Source organism: Anguilla rostrata, unplaced genomic scaffold (genome assembly GCF_018555375.3).
Source record: "Anguilla rostrata isolate EN2019 unplaced genomic scaffold, ASM1855537v3 scaf1001, whole genome shotgun sequence".
Classification (NCBI taxonomy): domain Eukaryota; kingdom Metazoa; phylum Chordata; class Actinopteri; order Anguilliformes; family Anguillidae; genus Anguilla; species Anguilla rostrata.
In genome coordinates, this window is record NW_026986353.1 from 1 (window position 1) to 24,284 (window position 24,284).

Sequence of the window (24,284 nt, forward strand, 5' to 3'; positions counted from 1 at the left end):
GACCATCAGCACCGCTCCCTCAAGGCTGCGTCCTTTCTCCTCTACTCTTCTCCTGTATACCAATAGCTGCACCTCCAGTCATCAGTCAGTCAAGCTCCTGAAGTTTGCAGACGACACCACTCTCATTGGACTCATCTCTGGTGGGGATGAGTCTGCCTACGGGAGAGAGATTGAACATCTGGTGTCCTGGTGCAGCCATAACAACCTGGAGCTCAACGCCCTAAAGACAGTAGAGATGGTAGTGGACTTCAGAAGGAACGCAGCCCCACCGGCCCCATCACCCTGCATGACTCCCCAGTCGACACTGTGGAGTCCTTCTGCTTCCTGGGCACCATCATCACCCAGGACCTCAAGTGGGAGCTGAACATCACCTCCTCACCAAGAAGGCTCAGCAGAGGATGTACTTCCTGCGGCAGCTGAAGAAGTTCAACCTGCCAATGACAATGATGGTGCACTTCTACACTGCCATCATTGAGTCCATCCTCACCTCCTCCATCACCATCTGGTACGCTGCTGCCACTGCCAAGGACAAGGGCAGACTGCAGCGTATCATTCGCGCCACTGAGAGGGTGATTGGCTGCAATCTGCCATCCCTCCAGGACCTGCACACCTCCAGGGCCCTGAGGCGGGCAGGAAAGATTGTGGCCGACCCTCCCACCCTGGACACAAACTCTTGCAAACACTCCCTCCGGCAGGAGGCTGCGGTCCATCAGGAACCAAAACCTCACGTCATAAGAACAGTTTTCCCGACTGCAGCTGGCCTTATCAACAAGGCCCGGGACCCCCACTGATGCCACTGTCACTGTACTGTTATCCTGACCCCACGGACACCAACAGACAGCACCTGTACTTAAAACCACTTTATCCCCTTGCACTATTGTTATTGTTTTGCACTATGTTTATGTTATGTTATGTTATGTTATGTTATGTCTGTTATGTTTTTACTGCACTATTGTTCATCTTACTCTATTTATCTTATTTTATGTTCACTGTTACGCACCACCTGACCAAAACAAATTCCTTGTATGTGTAAACCTACTTGGCAATAAACCCGATTCTGATTCTGATTCTGATCGATGTAACTATAGCAAATAATTTTTTAAACCATGAACTCAATATAAATACATGGCAATAAACCTTTAACAATCAAGTAAATCATTAGTTGATTGTAAAATCATTTAAATGCATGTGAACTAACCCTCTTGCACTGTCATGCACAATAGAAGATATGGCTACATCATATACCCAAATGTAGCGCACTTGCTAAGCGCTAGTGCATGGTTTCTAACAGTACTGCATTAGCTAACTTCATTTAAGTGCATAGGCTCAACTAATAGCCACCTTGAATGAGCTATAGCCTACTTAAAATTAACACAAGGTTATTACATGGCACATTCATACACATGTTACATAGCACATTCATACACGTATGATACAATAACAGTGCGATTCACGCTTTCAAATAGCAACATTCAACTTTATATGAGAGAAACTCAATAGCTATACATACCACGTGTGGCTAATGCTATTTTCAAGGAAACACGGAGTTAATAACACACGTGTTGCTGCTACAATGGCGATATTTTAGCTAAATTTCAAATTTAAACTCGCTGAAATCCCAAAGGAAGAAACTGAAGTGTGCAAACTGAAAAATATTAAACGCCACGTGTGGCTAATGCTATTTTCAAGGAAACACAGAGTCAATAGCACACGTGTTGCTCTACAGTTACTGATACTTTAGCAAATTTAACATTTAACTTACCAAGATCCCAAGGAAAGAGATTGAAGTGTGCGATCTGGAAAATATTTGGTCCGTGGGTCATTTACGGAGCTACTCTTTAGGTTTACTGCTTAAATTAACGATTATGATTTGTTACTTCTAATCGTCTTTTTCTTTCTCCCGTTCTCCCCTCTTGCTGTGCGACAAACAGTCTCAACCAAGTCCCTGGGAGTGGGCGGGGCTAACTATTTTCCAGAATGATCTTAAGACATTACTGCCTGTTACAGCCAATAAAACTAATTAGGACGCAAAACAAGTCCTCCTAACAGTTAGGTAGGAGCCTCCCTTTTCTTAAAGCTACAGGACTCTTTTAAAACGTTGCTATTTTTCTAACGGGTTACATGATGTTTCGGCTTAAGTGGGTGATTAGGAAAACAATACTGTCGACTCGGCAAATACTCCTCAATAAGGACTTTCAAGTAGGCCATCTGACTAGTTGCAATGGCAGGAGCACAAACAATTTCAACTTTTTGCCTTAGCAGCAACACAAATTGCCAAACTTCATTTTCAACTGGATTTTAAATTTTGTCCCCAATCAAGAGAGGCAGAAGTCTAAGGAAACACCAATTCTGGACAGCATGTCCACTCAATTTCTCACTTCCTGGATTCATTTGCATGGCTTATTGCTGGCGTCATCGCGAGGTACCTGAAGTGATTAAGCTGTCCATTCAGTTCTCTATACGTGAAGAATTTCTGATTTGTGACAAAATGACTTAGGTATAGAGCGAAGTCATATGCGACGATACCCTCAAATAAGTCATGGCCCAGACAAGGAGGCAGACCAAGTTGGCACACATGGAAGTGGGTTAATTTGATAAATTTGGAATCAAATCAAATTTAATTCCCATTGACAGTTTTGATGTACTTACGTTATGCTGCATGCTGTGCTGCACGCTGTCTTTGTATGATGCAATTGTTTTCTTTTCACCTGTTGTGAAGGGAGATGACAAAAATTGAGCATGGCCAACAGTACATAATAGAGCCCGACCGATGCCAGATTTTTGGGTCGGTGCCAATCCCGATTTTGGGGAGTCCTAGCCCACCGATTACCGATGTTTTGACCGATATTTTGTCAAAAGTGCAACATTTTCAAACCAATTTGAAAAACTTATATTTTATTAAAGTTTCTATATTTAAGAACATTTAACTTATAAGCAAACAAAAAAATTAAAATAAACACACAAAACTTTTTAGATAAAAAAGTAAAGATGATATTAAATTAAATATACATATTAACACTATATTTAAGTGTGTGAAATCAAAATAACTCCACACCTTGCTTTTACTCCTTTCTTTTCCAACATCTATAAAAAATTAATGTAAAAATCCCTTTTCCAGTTTCAAACATTATTTTATGATTATTATTATTATTATTGTTGTTATTATTAATTTGTTATTATTATTTCTTAGTATCTATTCTCAGTACATTAATTATATTTTCTTATTTTATTCCTACTAAGACTATCAAACGAGCTTCCTGTCCATAAGAATTAGACGGTGAAAATAACTACAATGCGCTCTGACGCGTGACTAGATGACACACTCGCTGCAATAACGCATTAGCTATGACACAGCCTCGTTATTTCTTATTATATTTTCTCAGTAAGTTAAATTAATTATATTTTCTTATTGTATTTTCTTATATGTATGAGCTTTCGTGCAGGTTACCCGCGCTAACTATTGGTTGATTCAGTTCTCCAACAGCAATCCTTCTCTCATGTTATCACGACAAAGCTAGATAACATGGCTTAAAATGATTCATGTTCGAAGTGTTTTATCTGCTTTTTTACTGTCTGGTTAGCTTGCTACGATGACGCGTGACAAGATGACACTCGCTTGCAATCACGCCTTGGCTATTTACAAAACATCATATAGTAGCTAATATCATTATCTCAGATAAAAAACAACAAAAAAAAAAAACAAATGTGTGACACATTCAATCACCAATTTTGGCTGGTTATTTATTTGAGAATACAGCGATGTCCTCTGGAAATGTAGATCCTACGCTGCTTATGTGCTCACTTCCAGTTCATAAAGGCTTGCTAGCTTGCTAAAGTGAACCAAATATGTTAGCTAGCTCGCTCGTTTGATAATGAGGATTGATAAACATAGTGGTCGTATAAACGCATTTAATTAAAAACTTTCACTAAATCTACATACCTTTATTGCCGAAATCTTTGCAGACAAGTCTTGCAGTGGAGAATATTGGATGAGGCACGAGTAACAAACGTCTTATTAGAGAAGTAGCGCGTCAGCTGCTGCAGTTCACACTTGTATTAGAGCTCCCTCTACTGGATAATTGTAGTAAATAGCAATTACAACGTTCAAGCAGACAAGTACAGATAAATAATCATCGTTTTTTTTTTTTATATAATATATATTAATATATTATAGATATATCGGTCGGGCTCTAGTACATAATCTGCAGAAATGGGTGCCTTTACTGAAGTTTTCACTAAAGCCACTCTGTGATCCCATATCATTCTTTCCAAGATAAGGTGGGACTGGCTCAATGTATCTAAACTGATTTTTAAAAACCGTTTTTGTCTTTGATCAGTTTCAAGGTACCAGTGTTGCATGCCCGAAACAAATCCTCGGATTTAAGAACCTCTCTCTCTCACGGTCAGAGATATCCAATGATACCAGCTTTTCGTCCAACTTATGAAGTAAATGAGACTGACTGATATCATGCACTGCTTGAAAATCCTCAATAATAGACTGTATGACTGATGCTGGCAGTAAAAGTTTTGCCTGCAACTTTAAATAAAAAAAGCCAAATTGTTCAAGAAAAGGGATTCATCTGCTCTCTCTGGCAGCACCGCTGCTTGGTCTCCCTCGTTATCATCACTTACGTTACGTCGTCAGTCAAATCCCCTCCAACACTGAAACATCCTCAACTTGTTCATTGGTTGCCGTTAGTCTCGTCTCTGTTCCTACTGTTACATGGCCCAGAAGACTGGATACTGTACAAGACTTGTGTACTGTGGAAAAATTAGAAATAAAGGAAGAGACGACTGAAAACGTTCTCCCACACTGACGAAATGGACAAGAAACGGCCCTGCCCTCTCCGATATGAGATTTCAAATGAGAGTTTAAACTGGATAAATCATTGCATCTAACATTGCAAAATTCTACATGACAAGATACACACTCGATTGCAGTTACCTGTGCTCTCCTCTTATCTTTATGCTCTCGATATACATGACATTCCAACTGCGTCATGTTTCTGACGAACGGGGGCAATCAAAAAGGCGCATTTAAACAACGCGGTTGGAAGACTCGCATGTACTTTCATATGCCTAACAAACGCATACTTCGTTAAGCATTGGTGACCACAATACTGACATGTAAACATGCTTTCATACTAAGCTATCGCTGGCGAATGATTGGCCGTTATGATACTAACTAGTTTGATGAATTCGAAACGCACGTAGCCTACCTGCACAATCCGGCGACACTCTAGCCAGCTGCAACAAAAAATACTCAAAGTACAGGGTTGCCTTGGAAAAGAACAAGAAAATTTATGTGAAATACAGATCAACGTATTCTGTTGGAAATCAAAAACGAACAAATTGTGATATAATTACTTTTAAATTCGCGTAGCCTATTAGGTGTGACACTCGAAACTTGGCATTGCTTTGTTAGCAAATTCTCTGTCGCCACTACTAACCAACGGCTTCCCAATATCCATAGCAATTTCCAGTTAATTACTGAAAATTCAAACGGTGTTATGCAGTTAAGAGCAAAACGCCCACAATGCTGTTCTGTCTTAAGCAATGTGCCGTATATCAATAAAACAGCAGATTACTGTAGGAATTTCCCTGTAATTTCACATCAATTTCATGCCGTGTACCAACAATGACAATGAGTTTGCTTTTATATTTATTGATTTTTATAGATTTAATCAGCTGGACGTGAAAATGTTCTTCTGCGGGCGTTTGGGCATATTATCTTACCGTTGTCAAGCAAAACTCTGCTTCGTAGTTCTAATTGGACCGTCCTTATGCAGACACTCTGGTTTGTTGTTCTAGTCGCACCGTTGTTAAGCAAACATCTCTGGTCGTAAGTTCTATGAAAACAATGATTTTATCAAGAAAAAATAGTTCATTCCGTTTCATACCATGCAATTTGTTGTGTTCAATAATAGATGTTACAGGTTGAGTGTATTCTGACCACTAGGAGGCACTGTATTACTTTCCGAGTAGTTGGAAGACTACCCTAGTAAGGATGTGACGTAAGGGAAAGTGTGTTGACCAGGAGAGATTGGGTTAAGATCAGAGACTGTAAAAATATGGACACAGCTACTGTGCGTCACCCATTGACTCTCCGTGGGTCTCTAAAACACGTTTTGAAGCTCAATGGCGGGCGCGCCATTTTCTCGATTTGGAGCCAAAACCATAGAGTTAAGCGGTCTTGTGATTTTTACAATTTGATTGACAGTCCGGTGCGGAAAAGCCCCTCAACCTGAACGAGGCTAGCTGACTGTCTGCCGTTATGTTTTAAAATATATTATCAGATGTTTACGGAGTTTAGTTTCCATCCGTGACTGTACTGTGTCATGTAATCACGTTATGTATGACATTAAAAATACAATTAGGCTATGTTCAGTTATCTTCAATTTATGTTTCTCAGCAAAACGAATATGCTTAGCTAGCATATCAGCTTGCCAGTGAGCTAGGTAGGCTGTCCGTGGTTAGCTCACGCGTTAGCAATATGAATATGATGGTCAATCAATCGGAGATGTGTAGGCTACTGGTGATTTGACTAGGCAAATTTTCGTATAACTGTCTGGTAGATCTGTTAACCGAGCAAGTTATCGTAGGTTTTCGCCAGTCAGATAATGAGCCTGCTACTACTAGCTACTCCATCGCCGTTTGTGGTGTTCACTTGCTGGGTGACGCTAGGTGACCGATCGTTCGCAAATCACTTTCTACCGAACAAAAATTAACACTCAGCGGTGATGAACAAATCTACCAAGTATTTTAATAACTGATCTGCAGGCGTGTAAATATGACAACGCACTTTGTACGGCAAGTTTTCCACCTGGTGCATGAAGAAAAATAATGTAGCCTACGTTGAATTTCTAATTATTATTAGGCTATTATTTTTTCTTGTAAATCATCAAAACCAATGGAGAAAAGCCAATATACGCAAGGAGCCCCCAGAACCGATTCTGAGAACCACTGTCTTAAATGCCTAGCTTGTCGGTCTCTTAAATGCTAAAAACATGTTCCTTTATAAATGCCAAGATGGTTAATTTCGTTAAATTCTGTGTGTGTGTGTTGTATATTCAGCAAATGAACCTTGAAACTCTTAATTCGCTTCGTGAAACTGAAAAAGTGTTTATCCCAAAATCGGGATTATAGTAGCTTTGTCACATGCGTGAAGCATGGCCCAGGTAGACATTTACGGAATGTACACGACTGACAAGCCGCCAAACACGTTTGACAGATTGAATGTTTGCGGTTAAGGTTAGCTAGCTAGTCAAATGGCTTGGTAGCCGAGTTGCGAACTGTTTTAGCACAGGCTACTACTGGACTACCAAATATAGCAAGCTGATTACGCTTTCTGCCAAGTAATTATTTGGTTAAGTAGGCTAAAGGAAATAGTAAAAATGACTCGGATACCGAAAAACTTAAGAGGAGGATTATTTTATGGTCGTCTAGAGCAGCTGTAAATAGCACACGCCATAATGAAATCACCACGAAATGGGATGCCTGCATTTTCAGACTTAGCACAAATTCATCTGCCTAGCACTGTCACCCTTTTAAAACGGTGTGTTCGTAGACATAGCGTCTTTCTAAAACGGATTTTGAATGCAGCTAGCTTAATGAATAATGAGGCCTTTTAAATGCCTGGGGCAAATAAGAGGCGATTGGGCTCCACAGTTAACGAAGAAGCACCTGCGTGGGCACCGGAATGCGCTTCCGCAGTTCGTTAGGCAAATAGCGATCTCATAAATCTGAATTCCCGACACAGAAATAATTCACGAATTCTTTATAACGACGCTGTGGCACTGGATACAATTTAAACAAAATAATTGATAGAATACTAACCTGTAATCGGCAGCAGTTTTGTGCGTCACCCGTTTTAAATACAGATTATAATGCTATTAGCGATCTCATAAATTCAACTTCCCGAGACAGATATAATTAGCCAGTATATCTAAAACGAACTTGGTGTAATTGGAGACAATTAAAGCGTACACGTCCTCCTGATAGATCGCGTGGGCACCGGATGCGCTTCCGATTCGTTAGGCAATAGCGATCTCATAATCTGAATTCCCGACACAGAAATAATTCACGATTCTTTATAAGACGCTGTGGCACTGGATCAATTTAAACAAAATAATTGATAGAATACTAACCTGTAATCGGCAGCAGTTGTGTGCGTCACCGTTTAAATACAGAGTATAATGCTATTAGCGATCTCATAAATCAAATTCCCGAGACAGATATAATTAGCCAGTATATCTAAAACGAACTGGTGTAATTGGAAACACGTTATAAGCGGTACCGTCCTCCAGATAGATCGCGTGGCACGGAATGCGCTTCGCAGTTCGTTAGGCGAATAGCGATCTCATAAATCTGAATTCCCGACACAGAAATAATTCACCAATTCTTCTATAACGAACGCTGTGGCACTGGATACAATTTAAACAAAATAATTGATAGAATACTAACCTGTAATCGGCAGCAGTTGTGTGCGTCACCCGTTTTAAATACAGAGTATAATGCTATTAGCGATCTCATGAATTCAAATTCCCAGACAGATATAATTAGCCAGTATATCTAAAACGAACTTGGTGTAATTGGAAAACTATAAGCGGTACACGTCCTCCAGATAGATCGCGTGGGCACGGATGCGCTTCCGCAGTTCGTTGGCAAATAGCGATCTCATTAATCTGAATTCCCGACACAGAAATAATTCACAAATTCTTCTATAATGAACGCTGTGGCATTGGATAGAATTTAAACAAAATAATTGATAGAATACTAACCTGTAATCGGCAGCAGTTGTGTGCGTCACCCGTTTTAAATACAGAGTATAATGCTATTAGCGACTCATAATCAAATTCCCGAGACAGATATAATTAGCCAGTACATCTAAAACGAACTTGGTGTAATTGGAAACATTTACAAGCGGTACATGTCCTCCAGATAGATCGCGTGGGCACCGGAATGCGCTTCCGCAGTTCGTTGGCGAATAGCGATCTCATAAATCTGAATTCCCGACACAGAAATAATTCACAATTCTTCTATAAGACGCTGTGGCACTGGATACAATTTAAACAAAATAATTGATAGAATACTAACCTGTAATCGGCAGCAGTTGTGTCGTCACCCGTTTTAAATACAGAGTATAATGCTATTAGCGATCTCATAAATTCAAATTCCGAGACAGATATAATTAGCCAGTACATCTAAAACGAACTTGGTGTAATTGGAAACACGTTATAAGCGGTACATGTCCTCCAGATAGATCGCGTGGGCACGGAATGCGCTTCGCAGTTCGTTGGCGAATAGCGATCTCATAAATCTGAATTCCCGACACAGAAATAATTAAACAGTTCTTCTATAACGAACGCTGTGGCACTGGATACAATTTAAACAAAATAATTGATAGAATACTAACCTGTAATCGGCAGCAGTTGTGTGTCACCCGTTTAAATACAGAGTATAATGCTATTAGCGATCTCATAAATTCAAATTCCCGAGACAGATATAATTAGCCAGTATATCTAAAACGAACTTGGTGTAATTGGAACATTTATAAGCGGTACACGTCCTCCAGATAGATCGCGTGGGCACGGATGCGCTTCCGCAGTTCGTTGGCGAATAGCGATCTCATAAATCTGAATTCCCGACACAGAAATAATTAACCAGTTCTTCTATAAGAAGCTGTGGCACTGGATACAATTTAAACAAAATAATTGATAGAATACTAACCTGTAATCGGCAGCAGTTGTGTGCGTCACCCGTTTTAAATACAGAGTATAATGCTATTAGCGATCTCATAAATTCAAATTCCCGAGACAGATATAATTAGCCAGTATATCTAAAACGAACTTGGTGTAATTGGAACATTATAAGCGGTACACGTCCTCCGATAGATCGCGTGGGCACCGGAATGCGCTTCCGCAGTTCGTTGGCGAATAGCGATCTCATAAATCTGAATTCCGACACAGAAATAATTCACGAATTCTTCTATAACGAACGCTGTGGCACTGGATACAATTTAAACAAAATAATTGATAGAATACTAACCTGTAATCGGAGGCAGTTGTGTCGTCACCCGTTTTAAATACAGAGTATAATGTTATTAGCGATCTCATGAATCCAAATTCCGAGACAGATATAATTAGCCAGTACATCTAAAACGAACTTGGTGTAATTGGAAACACGTTATAAGCGGTACATGTCCTCCAGATAGATCGCGTGGGCACCGGAATGCGCTTCCGCAGTTCGTTGGGCGAATAGCGATCTCATAAATCTGAATTCCGACACAGAAATAATTACAAATTCTTCTATAACGAACGCTGTGGCATTGGATACAATTTAAAATATGTTTCATTAAATTTTATTGGGTATGAAACATTTTTCATTCAATTTCTGGAATTTTCCTGAATATGCCAAACATGTCCAGGGGATGTAATATTATGGTGCAGTTGTCATGAAAATACCCTTTTGTTGAAGCATTTTACATGCAATCCATGTTATTATTACATAAGGCATAATACAGTAATATAATGAAAACACGTGCATGGTTTGTAAGGTTTTCCGGGGTTTGTAAATATGATAAACAGATGGTTTAGAGTCCAGATCCAGAAAATAAATAAAAGTGTAATGATAGAGGGGCCCACATAACGGCACTGTGGAACTGTCAAGCGTAGTTGCCCCACCATTTGTCCAGAGGCCTGATGATCTTTTTACCCTTAATGGCCCGAACACACATACCCCCACAACCATAGACAAAGAGACTAGTTCCCCTTATCTTAGATGTGTCCAGGTGGCAACATTCCAGAGAGCCAAATGGCCTGCTTATCCCGAGGAAGTCCAAGTAACTTATTGTTTTATCACACGGCTCTGGGTTCTTTGAAGTACAGGATGAGTCCCAGCCTGCAGGCCCGTTCAAATGCCAGCCTTTTCTGGGTCCCAGTTTGACTCCCCTTTACACCATTCTCTGGGAAGGAGCTGAGCAGGGTGTTGAGCTCATCGAGGAAGCTTCCCAGGGGCCCTGGAGGGCGATAGATAACAACAATGTACAAGTTAACAGGATAGGTGATTGAGACAGAGTGGTATTCAAAGGTAGAGATGGAGAGGTGAGAAGGGGGAGAACAGAGAATTTCCAAGAGGAGAGATCAGCAAACCTGTGCCCCCACCACGGCCAGACGGGCGGAGGCGTGAGAAAGGAGAAGGAGGAGGAGAGGGCTGCAGGGGTTGCAGTGTTGCCTGGTGTGATCCAGGTCTCAGTGAGGGCAAGGAAATGTAGGGAGAAGAGGGACGCGTAGGCTGAAATGAAGTCAGCCTTCCGCGTAGCAGACTGGCAGTTCCATAGCCCTCCTGCGACCGTGAAGTCGTCACAGGGGGTCAGTGAGGGATAGCGAAGTTTGGAGAGGTTCCGTCGCCACGGGGTCCTCGCCTGCGGAGGCGAGTTCTGTAGGGGAGAGAACAGGTTGGGATGGGGTTGACACATAGCATAGCAGTGAGGACAGGAAGGCCTGTGGTGTGGCCACATGGTCAAGGAAAAGTTTAATTAAACATACACATGCATACCGAGAACAATCAATCGAGGACTGTCAGGCAAAGTTAAGGACCTCTCAACGTCAGCAGCAGAGGCAGAAACCTGCAGAGAACAAACAATATGAAATTAAACGCATTTAAATATTATTAGGGATACAGTGCCCTCCATAATGTTTGGGACAAAGACCCATCATTTATTGATTTGCCTCTGTACTCCACAATTTGAGATTTGTAATAAAAAAGTATTTACATGCATATCAGGTGAACAGTGTATGAATTACAGCCCTTTTTATACACAATCCCCCAATTTTAGGGCACCATGCTTGGGACACAGCAATGTTACAGTGCACATCATGAAGGAGTACACCCTCTCTGAAAAATGGAAATCCAGCTTTATCGCTTTACAAATAAAAAGATATTATGTAGTGTTTCAGCAACACTGCAATACTGCAATGCTAAACAGGAAAGCATGTTTTTAACCAACATTATAAAAAGCCATGTTGCAAATGAGTATACCCCTCTGAGCAAAATTTGTTTCTGCTTCTAAATTATGACCATCACAAAAAGAAAACAAAATTGACAGGTATTGGGATGGTAGGTATGCCATCCCACCAAGTTACGCCTTGGTGGAGGCATGCCCATACCTATACAGCACCGAGAGTTTGGCACTTTTCAGGGTTCCCACAGAAATAACCACAACAGCCACAGACACTCAGCCATTAAAAACATTAAATTCTGTACATTCTGACCCCATTTCAACAGACAGATGTCATAAACACCTTCACATGTCCACACAATAAAGCCCCAAACTAAGGGGATTTTACGTTTTCTCCTTCTTCTTCTTCATCTTCTCATTCTTATTTTTCCTGCCGCCTATCCCACTAATAACATGTCTTCCCATTGGACATTTTACAGACACCCGCCAAATCTTCACCTACACGACCCTATGAAAAACTTGCATACACACGCAAAATACCCATACCTTTTACTCTGAAACATTTTGAGTACAAACAGCTAGCCCGCCTGTGGCCTAGTGGGTAAGGTTACAGGTTTGGGAACACAGGGTTGGAAGTTCAAGCCCAGCTAGGAATGTGTTTCTTTAACCTGCTTTTACCCTCACTAATAATTGTCTACTACTTCTCAATTATTGCTTTTGCACCATATCTACCGGCCGTTCCCCAAACTGTATTATGACGTACCATCTGCACGTTCAATTGTTAACCGGCTACAATATTGCAAAGCCATATGGATTCAACGGGAGCTCTTCTGTGCTAACTCGCCTGTGTTCTTCTTTAAAACCACGGACAGGTTTGCTAATGATATTTCACGCATTGCATATCTATGTCATGGTGCTGCCTAACAAAGTGACAGACTGGTAAACCTCCGGTTGAAGCGATTGAATCCGCCTCGTTCTCAGGCAGATAATTTCCTCTTTTACACTAACGTTCTCTTACGCTTATATTTTCTTTACCAAAACTCACTCATGGCCACCCATATGCATTTCATGATGGCAAATGTAATACTTTTATCAAAAGGTTACACCAGTTCACAGCTGTGCCATTTCTACTAACTACATTTCTTCACTTGGCTACTGTACAAAACCTTCTTATCAGCAAACGCCACATTTCTACATCATGTTACCTCGCCCTGTTCTCTATCCAGCCACATACAAACAATTACTATGTATGTACGTTCTGCAACTACCCATTAAAATATTACATTTAAAAACATGATTCAGTACTAGTACTGAACATGAAAAAACATAGCAGTGCAATAGATTTCACGTGTTACTTAACCCCCACTTTAACAGCTGGCACTTTATAGCGACTGTTATATATACCGTTCGATAAGGAATATAAGCTCGCTCATGGTCACTCCATTTACTTCGCACTATACTCCGTGATCATGTCAACTTTCACCTACATGCCCATTCTGCTAAAAACATATTGTTTCAACTCCGAAATTTAATAATTTCACCTAATTTCTCTCACACTGTTGTTATTTTCTCATATGCAAAACCTGCTGGGACATATCGTCTGCTCCTATTCTCCACTATCATGTTTTCCGGTTCTAGTTTAGCAAAACAGCGAAGAGGATTCCTACCTGCAGATAAGCCTATCAAAATGCCTTATAAACCTTACAAACACTAAAAGTGCATCTCCACGAAATAACAGACAACGGAGCAGGACAGAAGGCTACACAAGTTGCGACCTAGAGAGTTATAATTCTACGGGCTTGCTGATTCTTTTGTCAGTTGGATGGACGTGAGTACATACACTGGCCATATTTCACATGCATCTCTGATACGTTTTACACTTATACGCCACCGCACCCTTTGTCACAGCCACTGTTTTACATAGATAGCAAACCGAAACTGCTAAACAGTACACGCTCATCAGACTGTACAAATTCACACAAGGATAGCCATAATCCACAAACGTTTCTTACAGGGTCACTTCGCATTTCTCACTCTCATAATAAAACTCTTTGCAAAAGAAATGATATCTCATAAACACGTTTACAACAAAAATGCCAAGTTACTCAAAAGTATTGACATCAAAATGACGCCAAGTTATGGAATGGAATGGAATGTGATGGTGAAGGGCTACTGGATCTCAAGGAGCTTGACAGTGATGAACTGCCTTCTGGGGACTGGAGTAGGGGTAGCACAACTTATGGCATCTGGCAATGAAAACAAAAATCTATCATTATGAATATTGACTAAAATTATGCCATAATTAATTAGATAAAACAATAAGCTTTTTAATACACTCTTTAATTTGGTAGTGAAGTAGTAAATATACAGTACCTGCTCATTTCCATGCATTTAAAAGTTTTCTGCACTGAATTGGTCGAATAACCTCTGCAATTTCCTGTTCTCTTATGTACTGCAAGTCATCTTTGCTTTCCACTCCCTGGTGTAAGATCGTTTCTTCTGGCACACTTGGCAGGACAGAAATGATTGCGTCCTTGATGCTCTCACTTATATCAGACATTCTGAAGGAAAGGAGTGGCGAAGGGCTATTAGAGACAGACCAAACATGTTGTACACAGGCAAAGGGTAATAGTCAAGCAGGCTTGCATGTTCGAGGCAGAAATAATTTGAAATGGGGTTCTCTGAGCCCATCTTTAGGCAGTAAATCCCCTGATCAAAAAGGAAATCAGACTGGCATTTCTCTGTGACAAAGTAAACACAACTGTTGCAAACAAGAATCAGTTCTATCTTGCCAAAGACTAGTCCCTCATCATTCTTCTCAAAGACAACACCGTGGCTTTTTTGTAGCTTGTGCCTTTACGGTGACATTGTGTACAGCCACAGAGCTACGTAGCTGGAGGCCTAAATAATCAACAGATCACAAATTCTTGAAGTTGTGTAATTTGCGAACACACTGTTTAAAAGTGTGTTTACTCTCAAACCTAAGGGTCCAAGAGCGAATAAGAGGCCCAAAGCAAAGTATCAGTTCAGGATAGTCACGTATATGATGACTGTAACCCACCTAAAGGGTCACTTAGCAGTAGGTAAATATTTTCAGGTTAAAGCTAGGTTCGTAAGGAGAGGTTATGAATGAAGGGATGGACACAATGAACAACCGGAGCCAGAAAGTAAGTGCAAAATGGTTAGAACTGTATTAAAGAAAACGTAACGACAATATGTAAAGCTTATCACATTCAAACACATTCATTTGTCTTCATATCAATGTCCTGAGTGTTGTAACTGTATTCACTGTCCATTCAGTTCTGAATGTCTTCTGTTCAGTCTGGTTCAGTTCAATTGGTCAAGTTCAATTTAGTTAGTTACAAGTCAGTATTGTTGGTTGGGTGTACCCTTTTTACAAAAAATAAAGTATCAAATAAAATTGGTGTGGTAGGATTGTGATTGAGAAATTACACAGAGTGGGGTTGGGAGAAACAAGGGGTATCAGGGGGTTCTTCCTCAATGGATGAAGATGAATCAAGTTGATCAAGCTGGTCGGCTCGCCATCTCCCTCGTCAGGGAGAGAATCCTAGGTTCACAGGTTTCTTCTCAGGTATCCAAAAAACCCAGCCTGTATGACAACAGGCTATTATAACAACTGAATACTTTTCTCAATCTTAGTTTTTTTCTTTAAGGCATCATTGTAACCTCAAAAGTGTAAAAGTGTTACTAATAAACCAAATAGTACACTTTATAAATGTTCAACTGTACAGTTTCATTTTATCAAATATTCTATCACTCTTTAACCATTAATCATGAATTATGAGCAAGGTATTTTCCATATAGTCGATCAAGATGGCGCCGCGGATGGCTGCCTCGGTGTGTTGGTGCGCATTGTTTTGCCTTGTTTTGTTTGTAAATTCAGTGTTTTGCGATAGCATCCGGAACTCTTTCACCAGGGAAGAGCTCATGAATATCAGGGTAACAACTCCTGTGGATTTATTTCGAACATTCTCATCACATCTGCGGAATTACTGGTCACTTTTGTCAAGAGTACGCTCACCCTTGTTCACGCAGTGAAAGCGCCGGAGGAGAGGAAGCGTGCGGTGCGCTCGTGCGTCTCCGCAGAGCGCGTCTCGCACTCCGTTACCGGGAATATTTCTATCTAACGTGCGATCGCTGTGCAATAAACTGGACGAACTCCAGCTACTGGTGGATAAAAACAGAGACTTTTCAACATCTTCCGTTTTGTGCTTCACGGAAACTTGGCTGTGTGGATCGATCCGGACTCTGCGCTGCAGCTGGCAGGCTTTCAGCTATTCAGAGCGGATCGCGACACAGAGCGCTCCGGCAAAATGAAAGGTGGAGGTATTTGTTTTTATACAAACAGTGGCTGGTGTAAAGATGTTACAGTGATTATGCAGCACTGTTCTCCTGTTCTGGAAACTTTTTTCATCAACTGCAAACCCTTCTACTCCCCCGAGTTCGCTTCATTCATTCTGGTGGTGTTTACATTCCACCGCAAGCCCTCGTGCAGGAGGCACAGCGTACGCTCGCCGACCAGATACTGTGTGTGGAGCGGACAAACCCGGACTCTTTCGTTATCGTCCTCGGCGACTTTAACAAAGGAATCTCAGCCACGAACTGCCTAAATACCACCAGTTGATTAAATGCCCGACCAGAGAGGAGAACACTTTAGATCACTGCTACAGTACAATCAACCGTGCCTATCACGCCGTCCCCGCTGCACTGGGACACTCTGACCACATCATAGTCCACCTGATTCGTGCATACAGGCAGAAATTAAAACTCTGCAAACCTGTTGTGAGGACATCTAAGAAGTGGACCAGTGAAGCTATGGAGGATCTTCGCACGTGCTTGGACTGCACTGACTGGGATGTTTTCAGGACTGCTACCATCAGTCTGGATGAGTACACAGAGGCTGTGACATCATACATCAGCTTCTGTGAGGACAGCTGTGTACCATCACGCACCAGGGTTATCTACAACAACGATAAACCCTGGTTTACAGCTAAACTCAGACAGCTAAGGCTGGCAAAGGAGGAAGCATTTAGGAGTGGGGACAAGGACCGGTTTAAAGAGTCTAAATACAGGTTTAGCAAGGCGGTGAGAGATGCTAAGCGACTGTACTCTGAGAAACTCCAACAGCAGTTCTCAGAAAACAACTCGGCCTCTGTCTGGAAGGGCCTCAGACAGATCACCAACTACAAACCGAAAGCCCCCACTCCACTAATGACTTGCGCCTGGCCAACGACCTGAATGAGTTTTACTGCCGATTTGAAAGACAATGGGACAGTCCTGACACCATCCCCGTGAACCCATTCACCAGCTCCAGACCACCAGCTCCTCCTCCCCCATCTCAGCAGGAGCCCGGGCCTCTCTACAATCACCTACCTCAGAGGCCCCCTCCCCTCCCCTATCACAATGACGACTCTCTCCCTCCTGGAAGGGACGTTAACAGACTATTCAAGAGACAGAACCCCGCAAAGCAGCTGGACCAGACTCTGTCTCTCCCTCCACCCTGAAGCACTGTGCCTATCAGCTGTCTCCGGTGTTCACAGACATTTTTAACACCTCACTGGAGACATGCCACGTACCAGCCTGCTTCAAGACCTCTACCATTATCCCCGTCCACAAAAAACAAGGACCGCAGGACTCAATGACTACAGACCCGTCGCCTGACCTCTGTGGTAATGAAGTCTTTTGAGCGCCTTGTACTGTCCCACCTCAAAACCATCACGGACCCACTCCTGGACCCCCTGCAGTTCGCATACAGAGCCAACAGGTCTGTGGACGATGCTGTAAACATGGCCCTCCACTTCATCCTCCAGCACCTGGACACTGCAGGAACCTATGTCAGGATCCTGTTTGTGGACTTCAGCTCCGCCTTCAATACCATCATCCCGGCTCTACTACAGGACAAGCTCTCCCAGCTGCACGTGCCTGACTGCACCTGCAGGTGGATCACCGACTTCCTGTCTGACAGGAAGCAGCACGTGAAGCTGGGGAAACACGTCTCCGACTCCCGGACCATCAGCACCGGCTCCCCTCAAGGCTGCGTCCTTTCTCCTCTACTCTTCTCCCTGTATACCAATAGCTGCACCTCCAGTCATCAGTCAGTCAAGCTCCTGAAGTTTGCAGCACACCACCCTCATTGGACTCATCTCTGGTGGGGATGAGTCTGCCTACAGGAGAGAGATTGAACATCTGGTGTCCTGGTGCAGCCATAACAACCTGGAGCTCAACGCCCTAAAGACAGTAGAGATGGTAGTGGACTTCAGAAGGAACGCAGCCCCACCCGCCCCATCACCCTGCATGACTCCCCAGTCGACACTGTGGAGTCCTTCTGCTTCCTGGGCACCATCATCACCCAGGACCTCAAGTGGGAGCTGAACATCACCTCCCTCACCAAGAAGGCTCAGCAGAGGATGTACTTCCTGCGGCAGCTGAAGAAGTTCAACCTGCCAATGACAATGATGGTGCACTTCTACACTGCCATCATTGAGTCCATCCTCACCTCCTCCATCACCATCTGGTACGCTGCTGCCACTGCCAAGGACAAGGGCAGACTGCAGGTATCATTCGCGCCACTGAGAGGGTGATTGGCTGCAATCTGCCATCCCTCCAGGACCTGCACACCTCCAGGGCCCTGAGGCGGGCAGGAAAGATTGTGGCCGACCCCTCCCACCCTGGACACAAACTCTTGCAAACACTCCCCTCCGGCAGAGGCTCGGTCCATCAGAACCAAAACCTCACGTCATAAGAACAGTTTTCCCGACTGCAGCTGGCCTTATCAACAAGGCCGGACCCCCACTGATGCCACTGTCACTGTACTGTTATCCTGACCCCACGGACACCAACAGACAGCACCTGTACTTAAAACCACTTTATCCCCTTGCACTATTGTTATTGTTTTGCACTATGTTTATGTTATGTTATGTTATGTTATGTTATGTCTGTTATGTTTTTACTGCACTATTGTTCATCTTACTCTATTTATCTTATTTTATGTTCACTGTTACGCACCACCTGACCAAAACAAATTCCTTGTATGTGTAAACCTACTTGGCAATAAACCGACTGATTCTGATTCTGATTCTGATGTAACTATAGCAAATAATTTAAACCATGAACTCAATATAAATACATGGCAATAAACCTTTAACAATCAAGTAAATCATTAGTTGATTGTAAAATCATTTAAATGCATGTGAACTAACCCTCTTGCACTGTCATGCACAATAGAAGATATGGCTACATCATATACCCAAATGTAGCGCACTTGCTAAGCGCTAGTGCATGGTTTCTAACAGTACTGCATTAGCTAACTTCATTTAAGTGCATAGGCTCAACTAATAGCCACCTTGAATGAGCTATAGCCTACTTAAAATTAACACAAGGTTATTACATGGCACATTCATACACATGTTACATAGCACATTCATACACGTATGATACAATAACAGTGCGATTCACGCTTTCAAATAGCAACATTCAACTTTATATGAGAGAAACTCAATAGCTATACATACCACGTGTGGCTAATGCTATTTTCAAGGAAACACGGAGTTAATAACACACGTGTTGCTGCTACAATGGCGATATTTTAGCTAAATTTCAAATTTAAACTCGCTGAAATCCCAAAGGAAGAAACTGAAGTGTGCAAACTGAAAAATATTAAACGCCACGTGTGGCTAATGCTATTTTCAAGGAAACACAGAGTCAATAGCACACGTGTTGCTGCTACAGTTACGATACTTTAGCAAATTTAACATTTAACTTACCAAGATCCCAAGGAAAGAGATTGAAGTGTGCGATCTGGAAAATATTTGGTCCGTGGGTCATTTACGGAGCTACTCTTTAGGTTTACTGCTTAAATTAACGATTATGATTTGTTACTTCTAATCGTCTTTTTCTTTCTCCGTTCTCCCCTCTTGCTGTGCGACAAACAGTCTCAACCAAGTCCCTGGGAGTGGGCGGGGCTAACTATTTTCCAGAATGATCTTAAGACATTACTGCCTGTTACAGCCAATAAAACTAATTAGAGACGCAAAACAAGTCCTCCTGACAGTTAGGTAGGAGCCTCCCTTTTCTTAAAGCTACAGGACTCTTTTAAAACGTTGCTATTTTTCTAACGGGTTACATGATGTTTCGGCTTAAGTGGGTGATTAGGAAAACAATACTGTCGACTCGGCAAATACTCCTCAATAAGGACTTTCAAGTAGGCCATCTGACTAGTTGCAATGGCAGGAGCACAAACAATTTCAACTTTTGCCTTAGCAGCAACACAAATTGCCAAACTTCATTTTCAACTGGATTTTAAATTTTGTCCCCAATCAAGAGAGGCAGAAGTCTAAGGAAACACCAATTCTGGACAGCATGTCCACTCAATTTCTCACTTCCTGGATTCATTTTGCATGGCTTATTGCTGGCGTCATCGCGAGGTACCTGAAGTGATTAAGCTGTCCATTCAGTTCTCTATACGTGAAGAATTTCTGATTTGTGACAAAATGACTTAGGTATAGAGCGAAGTCATATGCGACGATACCCTCAAATAAGTCATGGCCCAGACAAGGAGGCAGACCAAGTTGGCACACATGGAAGTGGGTTAATTTGATAAATTTGGAATCAAATCAAATTTAATTCCCATTGACAGTTTTGATGTACTTACGTTATGCTGCATGCTGTGCTGCACGCTGTCTTTGTATGATGCAATTGTTTTCTTTTCACCTGTTGTGAAGGGAGATGACAAAAATTGAGCATGGCCAACAGTACATAATAGAGCCCGACCGATGCCAGATTTTTGGGTCGGTGCCAATCCCGATTTTGGGAGTCCTAGCCCACCGATTACCGATGTTTTGACCGATATTTTGTCAAAAAGTGCAACATTTTCAAACCAATTTGAAAAACTTATATTTTATTAAAGTTTCTATATTTAAGAACATTTAACTTATAAGCAAACAAAAAAATTAAAATAAACACACAAAACTTTTTAGATAAAAAAGTAAAAGATGATATTAAATTAAATATACATATTAACACTATATTTAAGTGTGTGAAATCAAAATAACTCCACACCTTGCTTTTACTCCTTTCTTTTCCAACATCTATAAAAAATTAATGTAAAAATCCCTTTTCCAGTTTCAAACATGTATTTTTATGATTATTATTATTATTATTGTTGTTATTATTAATTTGTTATTATTATTTCTTAGTATCTATTCTCAGTACATTAATTATATTTTCTTATTTTATTCCTACTAAGACTATCAAACGAGCTTCCCCTGTCCATAAGAATTAGACGGTGAAAATAACTACAATGCGCTCTGACGCGTGACTAGATGACACACTCGCTCGCAATAACGCATTAGCTATGACACAGCCTCGTTATTTCTTATTATATTTTCTCAGTAAGTTAAATTAATTATATTTTCTTATTGTATTTTCTTATATGTATGAGCTTTCGTGCAGGTTACCGCGCTAACTATTGGTTGATTCAGTTCTCCAACAGCAATCCTTCTCTCATGTTATCACGACAAAGCTAGATAACATGGCTTAAAATGATTCATGTTCGAAGTGTTTTATCTGCTTTTTACTGTCTGGTTAGCTTGCTACGATGACGCGTGACAAGATGACACTCGCTTGCAATCACGCCTTGGCTATTTACAAAACATCATATAGTAGCTAATATCATTATCTCAGATAAAAAACAACAAAAAAACAAAAACAAATGTGTGACACATTCAATCACCTTTTTATTTTGGCTGGTTATTTATTTGAGAATACAGCGATGTCCTCTGGAAATGTAGATCCTACGCTGCTTATGTGCTCACTTCCAGTTCATAAAGGCTTGCTAGCTTGCTAAAGTGAACCAAATATGTTAGCTAGCTCGCTCGTTTGATAATGAGGATTGATAAACATAGTGGTCGTATAAACGCATTTAATTAAAAACTTTCACTAAATCTACATACCTTTATTCCGCAACGAATCTGTGCAGACAAGTCTTGCAGTGGAGAATATTGGATGAGGCACGAGTAACAAACGTCTTATTAGAGAAGTAGCGCGTCAGCTGCTGCAGTTCACACTTGTATTAGAGCTCCCTCTACTGGATAATTGTAGTAAATAGCAATTACAACGTTCAAGCAGACAAGTACAGATAAATAATCATCGTTTTTTTGTTTATTATATAATATATATTAATATATTATAGATATATCGTCGGGCTCTAGTACATAATCTGCAGAAATGGGTGCCTTTACTGAAGTTTTCACTAAAGCCACTCTGTGATCCCATATCATTCTTTCCAAGATAAGGTGGGACTGGCTCAATGTATCTAAACTGATTTTTAAAAACCGTTTTTGTCTTTGATCAGTTTTCAAGGTACCAGTGTTGCATGCCGAAACAAATCCTCGGATTTAAGAACCTCTCTCTCTCACGGTCAGAGATATCCAATGATACCAGCTTTTCGTCCAACTTATGAAGTAAATGAGACTGACTGATATCATGCACTGCTTGAAAATCCTCAATAATAGACTGTATGACTGATGCTGGCAGTAAAAGTTTTGCCTGCAACTTTAAATAAAAGAAAGCCAAATTGTTCAAGAAAAGGGATTCATCTGCTCTCTCTGGCAGCACCGCTGCTTGGTCTCCTCGTTATCATCACTTACGTTACGTCGTCAGTCAAATCCCCTCCAACACTGAAACATCCTCAACTTGTTCATTGGTTGCCGTTAGTCTCGTCTCTGTTCCTACTGTTACATGGCCCAGAAGACTGGATACTGTACAAGACTTGTGTACTGTGGAAAAATTAGAAATAAAGGAAGAGACGACTGAAAACGTTCTCCCACACTGACGAAATGGACAAGAAACGGCCCTGCCCTCTCCGATATGAGATTTCAAATGAGAGTTTAAACTGGATAAATCATTGCATCTAACATTGCAAAATTCTACATGACAAGATACACACTCGATTGCAGTTACCTGTGCTCTCCTCTTATCTTTATGCTCTCGATATACATGACATTCCAACTGCGTCATGTTTCTGAACGAAGCGGGAGCAATCAAAAAGGCGCATTTAAACAACGCGGTTGGAAGACTCGCATGTACTTTCATATGCCTAACAAACGCATACTTCGTTAAGCATTGGTGACCACAATACTGACATGTAAACATGCTTTCATACTAAGCTATCGCTGGCGAATGATTGGCCGTTATGATACTAACTAGTTTGATGAATTCGAAACGCACGTAGCCTACCTGCACAATCGGCGACACTCTAGCCAGCTGCAACAAAAATACTCAAAGTACAGGGTTGCCTTGGAAAAGAACAAGAAAATTTATGTGAAATACAGATCAACGTATTCTGTTGGAAATCAAAACGAACAAATTGTGATATAATTACTTTTAAATTCGCGTAGCCTATTAGGTGTGACACTCGAAACTTGGCATTGCTTTGTTAGCAAATTCTCTGTCGCCACTACTAACCAACGGCTTCCCAATATCCATAGCAATTTCCAGTTAATTACTGAAAATTCAAACGGTGTTATGCAGTTAAGAGCAAAACGCCCACAATGCTGTTCTGTCTTAAGCAATGTGCCGTATATCAATAAAACAGCAGATTACTGTAGGAATTTCCCTGTAATTTCACATCAATTTCATGCCGTGTACCAACAATGACAATGAGTTTGCTTTTATATTTATTGATTTTTATAGATTTAATCAGCTGGACGTGAAAATGTTCTTCTGCGGCGTTTGGGCATATTATCTTACCGTTGTCAAGCAAAACTCTGCTTCGTAGTTCTAATTGGACCGTCCTTATGCAGACACTCTGGTTTGTTAGTTCTAGTCGCACCGTTGTTAAGCAAACATCTCTGGTCGTAAGTTCTATGAAAACAATGATTTTATCAAGAAAAAATAGTTCATTCCCGTTTCATACCATGCAATTTGTTGTGTTCAATAATAGATGTTACAGGTTGAGTGTATTCTGACCACTAGGAGGCACTGTATTACTTTCCCGAGAGTAGTTGGAAGACTACCCTAGTAAGGATGTGACGTAAGGGGAAAGTGTGTTGACCAGGAGAGATTGGGTTAAGATCAGAGACTGTAAAAATATGGACACAGCTACTGTGACGTCACCCATTGACTCTCCGTGGGTCTCTAAAACACGTTTTGAAGCTCAATGGCGGGCGCGCCATTTTCTCGATTTGGAGCCAAAACCATAGAGTTAAGCGGTCTTGTGATTTTTACAATTTGATTGACAGTCCGTGCGGAAAAGCCCCTCAACCTGAACGAGGCTAGCTGACTGTCTGCCGTTATGTTTTAAAAT

The 24,284-nt window shown here is 41.3% G+C and overlaps 1 long non-coding RNA gene across 3 annotated transcripts; it reads right to left on the minus strand.

The window, feature by feature from the left end:
* Window positions 1–59: 59 nt before the first annotated feature.
* LOC135246983 (uncharacterized) lies at window positions 60–5,868 on the minus strand. 3 transcript variants are annotated; one of them, XR_010328045.1, is made up of 6 exons: window positions 5,737–5,868; window positions 5,220–5,280; window positions 4,633–4,761; window positions 2,650–2,708; window positions 1,763–1,796; window positions 60–156 (listed from the first exon to the last, which is right to left on the minus strand). It is a non-coding gene; the product is annotated as an uncharacterized LOC135246983 (long non-coding RNA). The 3 variants fall into 3 exon arrangements; XR_010328043.1 differs by lacking the exon at window positions 5,737–5,868 and having other exon boundaries at window positions 5,220–5,693; XR_010328044.1 differs by lacking the exons at window positions 1,763–1,796; window positions 5,737–5,868 and having other exon boundaries at window positions 5,220–5,693.
* Window positions 5,869–24,284: the final 18,416 nt, after the last annotated feature.